Source organism: Procambarus clarkii, chromosome 51, assembly GCF_040958095.1.
Source record: "Procambarus clarkii isolate CNS0578487 chromosome 51, FALCON_Pclarkii_2.0, whole genome shotgun sequence".
NCBI lineage: Eukaryota > Metazoa > Arthropoda > Malacostraca > Decapoda > Cambaridae > Procambarus > Procambarus clarkii.
This window is the reverse complement of record NC_091200.1, coordinates 28516972-28525821: the sequence shown is the minus strand read 5'-3', so window position 1 is coordinate 28525821 and position 8850 is coordinate 28516972. Positions and strand designations below refer to the sequence as shown.

At 36.4% G+C, this 8850-nt stretch overlaps 1 long non-coding RNA gene across 1 annotated transcript; it reads left to right on the top strand.

Annotated features, from left to right (window-relative positions):
* Nucleotides 1-1054: 1054 nt before the first annotated feature.
* LOC138351859 (uncharacterized) lies at nt 1055-8597 on the top strand. Its single transcript, XR_011222633.1, has 3 exons — nt 1055-1151; nt 3942-4058; nt 8290-8597. It is a non-coding gene; the product is annotated as an uncharacterized lncRNA (long non-coding RNA).
* The last annotated feature ends 253 nt before the right edge of the window (nt 8598-8850 follow it).

Below are 8850 nucleotides of genomic sequence, written 5' to 3'. Positions count from 1 at the left end.
ATGCTCTAATATATGGTCCTCAATGAAAATTATCGTTTTTTTTGGTTAATTTGTCCATAGTGAATAAGATTCCTTACTGTTGATCTTTATATTAAGAAAAACATCTAAACAAATTGGTATTGTGTTTTCGTTCAGATAAAGTTTCCAGATACTATTTCCTAGTTATCAATTAATGTAGGTGGTTATTTTAATTCGCGGCTACCAGGGGCTTTCTCCCATTATACAATATAAATGTACTCACTAACTATTCTCTGGTATCTGTTCTTCAAGTAAAATTACCTATTTTTTTGTTTAATTAGTCCATAATTCATAAAATTCCTTCAGGTCGATCTTTATATTTAGAAAAACATCTAATCAATTTGGAATTTAATTTTTCGTTCACCTGCAGTTACCAGCTACTATTTCATTGTTATATTTTATGTCGCTGGTCATTACAATTTTCCAAGAATTTAAACAGCTAAACAGCAAGTAGCATCTTGTTAGAGTACAGGAATTTACCTATGGAGAACCTCGATAGCTGCCGAAAATTATTAATGATTATATATGTAATTTAAAATAATGAATTATATACCATTTCGTATGTTACGTCTTTGGCGGGTAGGCGGTTCTGCGGGTTTACAACCGAATTGTTTAAAAATCACACTATTTTAAATGTATGAGTCACTAGTATGCTCTGATATATGTTCTGCAATGAAAATAAAGATTGTTTTGTTGTTAATTACTCCATAAATGTGTAATGTGTTAATTCAGTCTAAAATCTTTTTGCAACGTTTATATGCGATATACGTAGCGGGAAACTACCTAATATTTAAAAATAATAATTACAACATTCTATTAATATATAATGTTGAAATAAATATCACACAAAGTCTGTATATCTGTTTTTAGATGTCTTATAAATCTTCTTTTAAAATAGTATTAATGATTTTTATGAATCTTGAGTAAAAATTATGTTAATTATTATTAATCTAATTGTTATTATTTTAAGTAAAAGAATTGCAAGTATTCGCATAACCACGGGATCTCTGTTTGTGTATGAATGCACGGATTTGTTTTTGTTATGAGAGGGACGCCTTAGAAAGCATGGTGTAGGCCACCTGTGGCTCGCATCCGATCCCACGATCGTCGTCGCCCCTAAATCAACACAACAGGTATTTAGTATTTACGATTATAATAAGTAATATTTCTTTTATAATAATATTGCAGCAGGTGGTGTAGTGGTAGGACACTCGCCTGGCGTTCCGCGAGCGCTATATCATGGGTTCGTATCCTGGCCGGGGAGGATTTACTGGGCGCAATTCCTTAACTGTAGCCTCTGTTTAACGCAACAGTAAAATGTGTACTTGGATGAAACAACGATTCTTCGCGGCGGGGATCGTATTCCAGGGACCTGCCCGAAACGCTACTCGTACTAGTGGCTGTACAAGAATGTAACAACTCTTGTATATATCTCAGGTTAGGGGCTAGGCATTTACACTCTTAGGTCAGCAAACTAGCTAGAAGGTTAGACTATTAGACTCCACTGGTCAATCGGGGCCCTGCATGACTCAGCTTATCCTAACCTAGCCCAGCTTAAACCATCTTAGCATAGTTCATTCTAGCTGTGCATAGTGCTTGCACAGCCTTGCTTATCCTAGTTTACCTCTTCCTAGCCTACCGTAGCCAAGCCTATCCCAGTATACCCTTACCTAGTCTTGCCTAGCCTAACCCTGCCTTGCTTTTAAACATGACCAGTCCTTCCTACCCTAGCCAAGCCCTGACCAGCTTAGCCAAGCCAATCCCTGCCTAGATTTAGCATAGCCTTGCCTTTTTATTAATATATAGAGGGTACCACCTCTGGTTGAGTTTGTAGGAACCCTCCACTTATAGGGTTGAGGGTTCCATATATATATATATATATATATATATATATATATATATATATATATATATATATATATATATATATATATATATATATATATATATATATATATATATATATATATATGTCGTACCTAGTAGCCAGAACGCACTTCTCGGCCTAGTATGCAAGGCCTGATTTGCATAATAAGCCAAGTTTTCCTGAATTATTATATTTTCTCAATTTTTTTTCTTATGAGATGATAAAGCTACCCATTTCATTATGTATGAGGTCAATATTTTTTATTGGAGTTAAAATTAACGTAGATATATGACCAAACCTAACCAACCCTACCTAACCTAACCTAACCTATCTTTTTAGGTTAGGTTAGGTAGCTGAAAAAGTTAGGTTACGTTTGGTTAGGTAGTCGAAAAACAATTAATTCATGAAAACTTGGCTTATTAGGCAAATCGGGCCTTGCATAGTAGGCAGAGAAGTGCGTTCTGGCTATTAGGTACGACATATATATATATATATATATATATATATATATATATATATATATATATATATATATATATATATATATATATATATATATATATAATATAAATAATGTGTGTGTAAATCACAAAAATTAACACTTGATGAAGAATGTGACAGTGTCAGACCACGGAGGAAGAATTGAAACAGAAATTTCCTTAAGTACTTTCATATATTAATACATCTTCAGAAGGAATAATTTTTTTATATAAATTAAATTAAAAAAAAATCATTCCTCCATCGTCTGACACTCATATATATATATATATATATATATATATATATATATATATATATATATATATATATATATATATATATATAATGTGTGTGTGTGTGTACTCACCTAGTTGTGCTTGCGGTGGTTGAGCTCTGGCTCTTTGTCCCGTATGTATGTATTCATATATATATATATATATATATATATATATATATATATATATATATATATATATATATATATATATATATATATATATATGCGAACAAGCCTGAATGGTCCCCAGGACAATATGCAACTGAAAACTCACACCCCAGAAGTGACTCGAACCCATACTGCCAGGAGCAACGCAACTGGTATGTACAGGGACGCCTTAATCCGCTTGACCATCACGACCAGACATAAGGAAGTGATAGCCGAGGCTATTTGACCCACTTCCCCGCTGGCACTCGGATGGTAATCTTGGGCATAGCATATGGGTTCGAGTCACTTCTGGGGTGTGAGTTTTCAGTTATATATATATATATATATATATATATATATATATATATATATATATATATATATATATATATATATATATATATATATATATATATATATATATATATATAATATTAATATTATATATCCTGCCTGAAATGCTGCGTGTACTAGTGGCTTTACAAGATAGTTCTTATAAAGATAGCATTTTGTGGTTATTCTCTATATCTGGTTCACCTAACAGTAAATAAGTATCTGGGAGTTAGACAGCTGCTATGGGCTGCTTCCTAGGGATGTGTGTGTGTGTTTGTATTCATGTTGAATTTTACAAAGTAGGAAGAGATGTTTGTAAAAAAAAAAAATCAAATATTTTTGAAAGTATAAGTAGATTTGATATTTTTCTTTAATTGTTTATGTCTGCTGTCTCGCCTCCTTTATAAAATGGCATCATTCTTGCTTTTTTAAGGATATCAGGAAAAGTAAGGCACTCCAGAGATTTGTTGACTCCTTCCTAGTGTTGCCTAGCCCAGCCCAGCCTAGACAAGGCAGGCTGGGCATCCTAGCCTCACGCAGCTTAGCCCCCACCTACATGTAGCATCCCAGTCCATCCTAAGTGATCATTAGCTTACTGGCTGTGTTTTCTCTTCAGCCCTGAATGTAATGTGGTGGAACATAAGCAGATACATATCAGGTCTTAGAGAATCTGTACTTCATACATTTCTTAATAATGTCTCACAAATATTTAAATAATTAAAAAAAAATTGTATAATAACTTCATATTATTCTTGCAATTTATTTTTGCATTTTTTTTTATACAAAATTTACATTTTAAAAGATTACCTCTATTTTTAGATTGATGACTTGAAGACTACAGTGCCATCCACAGCAAATCATGGTCTTAAAATATCTCCTAGCAATGACGAGACCAATTTTCACAGAGATCAAATTTTTGCTAAGCAGTAGTCACAGGTAAATATATATTATATATATAATATTATATATATAAAATTAACTACTTCATTGCTCAAAGCACCTTTAGACATTCTGAGAGTTGTACTATTTTATTAATTAATTAATTAGGCTATATTTTAATGTTTTGTAATGTTTTCATTACTTTTTTTGTTTTGAAATATAAATTGTTGAGTTTTGAAACATTTTGACATTAACTATACCTGAATATTTAAAACAAAAAAATACCAGAACTATGTCCTTGACAATTGCACTAAGAAGTCTTTGCCAAAATCAGGTGCTCAGTGCAGTAGTTAAAAACTTAAAAGTTGTACCACCTCTGGTGCAAGATTAGGGACCCATAGCCTCAGAGAAGAAAATAGAGAGTACTCAGAGAAGGCCTTGAATAATAGGCAGGCTGTTTGTGTGTGTTTCGACGGTAAGCTTGCTGACACCAAATGTAGTTACCTAAGTGTAGTTACAGGATTAGAGCTACGCTCGTGGTGTCCCGTCTACCCAGCACTCTTTGTCACATAATGCTTTGAAACTACTGACGGTCTTGGCCGCCACCACCTTCTCACTTAACTTGTTCCAACCGTGTACCACTCTGTATGCGAAAGGAAATTTTTTTATATTTCTTTTGCATCTTTGTTTAGTTAGTTTAAATCTATGACCTTTTGTTCTTGAAGTTCCAGGTCTCGGGAAATCTTCCCTATCGATTTTATCAATTCCTGTTACTATTTTGTACATAGTGATTTTATCACCTCTTTTTGTTGTCTTCTAGTTTTGGCATATTTAATGCCTCTGACCTCTCCACATAGCTCTTGCCCTTTAGTTCTGGGAGCCACTTAGTAGCATGTCTTTGCACCTTTTCCAGTTTGTTGATGTGCTTCTTAAGATATGGGCACCACACAACCGCTGCATATTCTAGCCTTGGCCGAACAAAACTCGTGAACAATTTCTTTAGTATTTCGCTATCCATGTATTTAAACAAAATTCTGAAGTTAGAAAGCATGGCATAGGCTCCTCACACAACGTTCTTTATGTGGGCCTCAAGTGATAGTTTTCTATCTAGAATCAACCCTAGACCTCTTTCTTTTATCAGAATTATATAAAGATTTCTCACATAATTTGTAGGTTGTGTGGGATCAATGTTCTATTCCACATTCCATAACATGGCATTTATTCACATTAAATTTCATTTGCCAAGTGGTGCTCCATATATTTATTTTGTCCAGGTTTTCTTGAAGGGCATGACAATCATCTAAATTTCTTATCCATCCCATTATCTTAGCATCATCAGCAAACATGTTTATATAATTCTGTATTCCAACTGGTAGATCATTTATGTAGACAATGAACATTTCTGGTGCATGTACTGTGGTACTCCACTTGTGACACTTCTCCAGTCCGATTGCCTCTGATTACTGCCCTCATTTTTCTATCAGTCAGAAAATTTTTCATCCATGTTAGAAGCTTACCTGTCACCCATCCAAAATTTTCTAGTTTCCAGAACAACCTCTTATGTGGAACTCTGTCGAAAGCCTTTTTTATGTCTAGATAGATGCAGTCAACCCAACTACCTTTTTCCTTTAAAATCTCTGTGGCTCAATCATAGAAACTGAGTAAATTCGATACACAGGATCTTCCAGATCGAAAACAATACTGTCTGTGTGATATTATATAATTTCTCTCCAGGTGTTCTACCCATTTAGTTTTTAATATTTTTTTTTTTTCAATCCTTTCACTGTTACACTTGTCAATGATTCAGGTCTATAACTGAGAGGGGTGGGGTCTTCCCTGTTGCCACTTTTGTAGATTGGAACTATGTTAGCCTTTTTCCACATGTTTGCTATGACTCCTGTACACAGGGATGCCTGAAAGATCAGGTGAAGTGGAAGGCTGAGCTCAGATGCACATTCTCTCAGAACCCATGGTGAAACTCCATCTGGACCAACTGCTTTGTTCTTACTTAGCTACTTTAGCATATTTTCCACTTCATCTCTAGACACCTCTATACGCTCTATGATGTTCTCAGAAATTCTTATTGTGTCTGGTTCTCTTAAGATTTCATTTTGTATAAACACACTTTGGAACTTTTGGTTTAATGTTTCACACATTGCATTATCATTTTCTGTGAATCTGTTTCCTATTTTCAACCTCTGGATATTATCCTTTACCTGCAATTTGTTGTTTATGAATTTGTAGAATAGGCCCAGTTCTGTTTTACATTTATCCATTATCCCTTTTTAAAAATTTCTTTCTGCCTCTTCCCTTACTGCTGTATAGTTGTTTCTCGCATCTTTGTATCGCTGGTATGATTGGGGGTTTGGCTTCTTTCTATTTTGATACCTGCTTGATGGGGTTCTGCTCTTCTACTCCCCAAGCCCGGCCCGAAGCCAGGCTCGACTTGTGAGAGTTTGGTCCACCAGGCTGTTGCTTGGAGCGGCCCGCAGGGCCACATACCCACAACATCCCGGCTGATCCGGAACTTCTCTTAGAAAACAGTCCAGTTTTCTCCTGAAGATGTCCACGGTTGTTCCGGCAGGAACAACCGTGCAACCGTGCTCTGAAGGGGAAAGTGAATACTGAGCAATGCTCGAGACAGGACAACATAAGTGACTTGAAGAGTACAACCATTGTGATGGGATCCCTGGATTTGAAAGTTCTCGTAATCCATCCGATCATTTTTCTGGCTGACGCAATATTTGCTTGGTTATGCTCCCTAAACATTAGATCGTCGGACATCATTATTCCCAAATCCTTGACATGCTGTTTTTCTACTATGGGAAGATTCGATTGTGTTTTGTACCCTGTATTATGTTTCAGATCCTCATTTTTGCCATACCTGAAATTTATCACTGTTAAACATCATGTTATTTTCTGCTGCCCAATCGAAAACTTTGTTGACATCTGCTTGTAGTTTTTCAATGTCTTTCATTCCATTTTTGTGTCTTTTGGTCTGTGGCCCTCTCTCAATTTCTGTTGAACCAATCCTGTTTTCTGGCCCTGCATCTCTGTTTTGGTATGAATGTTTGTGTGCCTTCATTGTATATTTTGCAAAATTTGGCATACATTTAATTTACTTCCCTGTCTAGCAACAAGTCTGCCTAATTACTTATTAAAAAAAATTTGAAGTTCCCCATAGTGACCTCTCTCTCTTGAAATCAAGTTTATCAACTGTTTCAATGTCCCCATTTTCTGTGTGTGTGTGTTTGGAGGCTAAGCTTGCTGATACCATGTGTGTGTGTGTTTGGAGGCTAAGCTTGCTGATACCATGTGTGTGTGTGTGTGTTTGGAGGCTAAGCTTGCTGATACCATGTGTGTGTGTGTGTTTGGAGGCTAAGTTTGCTGATACCATGTGTGTGTGTGTGTGTTTGGAGGCTAAGCTTGCTGATACCATGTGTGTGTGTGTGTTTGGAGGCTAAGCTTGCTGATACCATTTGTGTGTGTGTGTGTTTGGAGGTTAAGCTTGCTGATACCATGTGTGTGTGTGTGTGTGTTTGGAGGCTAAGCTTGCTGATACCATGTGTGTGTGTGTGTGTTTGGAGGCTAAGCTTGCTGATACCATGTGTGTGTGTGTGTGTGTGTGTTTAGAGGCTAAGCTTGCTGATACCATGTGTGTGTGTGTATTTGGAGGCTAAGCTTGCTGATACCATTTGTGTGTGTGTGTTTAGAGGCTAAGCTTGCTGATACCATGTGTGTATTTGGAGGCTAAGCTTGCTGATACCATGTGTGTGTGTGTTTGGAGGCTAAGCTTGCTGATACCATGTGTGTGTGTGTGTGTTTGGAGGCTAAGCTTGCTGATACCATGTGTGTGTGTGTGTGTTTGGAGGCTAAGCTTGCTGATACCATGTGTGTGTGTGTGTGTTTGGAGGCTAAGCTTGCTGATACCATGTGTGTGTGTTTGGAGGCTAAGTTTGCTAACACCGTGTGTGTACTCACCTGTTTAAATAATAATAGGGGTGTGTACCACCTCTGGTGCAATTGTAGGGACCCACAGCCTTGAAGAAAATAAAGAGTATTCAGAGAAGACCTTGTGGATTCTCACTGAACACTAATCTTTTCTTCTCCTACCACCCCTCTTATTTTGTTTTATGCTGTATTCTATTATATATCATATAAATACATAGCCAAATGGCAATATTTATTATGTCTATACAAAAAGAAGACATCTACTTTATTTTTTTCTCTCCTTTGTTTCTATGTGGATTTTGTTGTGACTAATGATTCTCCTCCTTCCCATCAACAGGTCTTCCTCACTGGGCTTGCTCGGCTTTTGTGTTACTGTGAGGGTGCCATCATCGTTTACCCTTCAAGACTGACTCATGCTGGCATTGCATTTGTGGACTTCCCTTCACAGTAAACAGTCCTTCTCCATATGGTGATTGTCCAGGGCAAGCAGGGTGTGACTGCCATCTTGGAGAAGCAGGGTCTTTTAATATGAAGAATCTTCCGTCTTCTCTACTTACGCCAGCTTGTGCCGGCCTTGCATTCTTGTTACTTCATGGCCCTTGGGCCTTTTTTATTTATTTTACATAATAAATTTTTTGATTAATACCCGTGTTTCACAAGAGATCCTTAACATTTTAAGCACCAATTGTATTGACTAATGTACGTCTTGTAACCTTTAAGACATAAATAGACAAGACATAGATAAATGAGTGAATAATACTGAGTGACTAGGTTAGGGCGAGGAACATAGTACAGTGTCTGGCTTTGGAAGAATGCCTACTGTTTTAGAAACCTTATTGCCATGATCATAATCGTATGGGTTAAAAAGCATTTGTTGTCACTCCTACACTGTGGCTTG